Here is a 1,985-nt window from a genome sequence, read left to right as displayed (position 1 = left end):
ATATATATATATATATATATATATATATATATATAAAGTAAGGTAATCGTCAAGGAAATCATGAAAAACATTAGGGAAATTTTTCACAATCTAGAGAAAATTACATCTGCGTCTGAGAATATCTCGAAGTCGAGTGTAGAGTTGCCAAGTTTTCTAAATGAGAATAGGCCAACTTCTAATTAACTGCCGCTTAAAAAAAGCCAACCCATTAGTAGAAAAAGGCCAAATATATAGTATTTAAATCCGCCTTTTTTCATATTACTATAGGCCAACCAATTTTTTAAAATGCCAAATTTGAGGTTTTCTGACTTGAAAAAATGCCAAATTGGCAAGCCTAGTCGAGTGGTTAGAACTTACAGCCCTGCAACTCTGCCAGATGTGGGAATTTATCCATAGATTTGGGGATTTTGGATGTCTGATACGGGGATATTTTGTTCAAATTTGGGGAATTTTGGCTAGAAAAATGAGAAAATCCGTAAATATCGTAAAAAGTGGGGAATAAACTATAGAAATGCATGCAAAGGACGATATATCATTATAAATATCACAGTATACTGTTATTTGCGTAATTAGATTCACGTGAGAACACGTTTTTATTAAACTGAAACATGTTCAATACACGTAATACTTTTCCAGAGTTCTTCCTCCAACTTCCGTTCAATACCCAGTGTTGCCAAACCGCGGTTTACCCCTCCAATTGGGCTACTTTGAACACCTTGCCGCGGGTTATAAAAGGGTACCGCTACTTGCCTGAAATTGAGCTACTCTGGAAGAAATCAACCACGGCAACAATAAATTGTTTAAATGGTCTTTACAAATGCGATTTCTTTTATAATAATTTCAAAGTGGAAATGTAGATCGATTATTCTATTTCAAATTTAAATAGTTCACAGACAGTTTAAACTATAATGAGCAAACTAAGAGCTAAAAACTTTTTTTTCATTCTTTCACGAGTTACTGATTTCCAGGTTCTGTATTTGCTTCGTGGATGTTCTCTAATCCAATCTTCCTTACTAGATAAATTTCTGTTGGCATATATGTTAGTCTCACAAACAAGAATATCTATAATATCATCAGTTATAAATAAAGAAAAGCATCCATAGGCTTTGAATTACGTTTAGGAATCCCAAAAGGACCTACATTTCTTTGGGTAAAAACAAAATCACTCCCACAGTCACTACCTTCAAGCGGATCAACACCTGCCAGGATGAAGCAACAGGGTCAAATTCAATGTCAAGATCGTCGTCATAAACTATGATTGAAGCACTACAATCTAGTTCATTTTATGATCATGTTGAATGAACAACAAATCTCTTTATTTTATTTTTGTTAAATGTCATGCAACTAGTATTTAATTTTGCAAAGAAATATACGGCTTTATTTTCTATATTTTTGAATAAAAAAATTATATAAATTATTCGTTATTGATATGTTGGTGATTTCAGCATACCACTCACCTGTAAATAATAATACAGTAAGTAGTTAAATGAGAATATTAGATCCCATCATCTTCGCTGACTTGTCTTCTGGGTTGGATGGGATATAATCAGAGACAGACTTCTTATTGGAATAGTTTAATATCACTTAAGCTTTACATCTCCCTCGGGCTCTGGGCTTCCAACTAACCAAGCCGTCGAGCGTCGAGCGTCTCGTAAACAATCTCACAAACCAAAACATATGAGCATCGCTCCCAAAAGACTTAAATCCTACTGCAGTACACAAGTAAAAAGAATCACACCCTATCTTTGAGGAAATTGACAAATGCTTGATTCAAACCCTAATATCAAAATACATTATTTCAGTTATGAACATTCTTAAACATGTTTTATCCAGGCAATATGCTGCAATGTTACGCTCAATGCATGTAACATTTGAGGTAATACAGTACATTATTACAATAATACATAACGGTTATTATAGGATACTCTTCTACAAAAGCTTAGTTAATGATTTCGATCCCCCGCCCCCCCTAATTTATTTCTATT

Source organism: Palaemon carinicauda, chromosome 8 (genome assembly GCF_036898095.1).
Source record: "Palaemon carinicauda isolate YSFRI2023 chromosome 8, ASM3689809v2, whole genome shotgun sequence".
Lineage (NCBI taxonomy): Eukaryota > Metazoa > Arthropoda > Malacostraca > Decapoda > Palaemonidae > Palaemon > Palaemon carinicauda.
Note: the sequence above shows the minus strand (reverse complement) of the source record.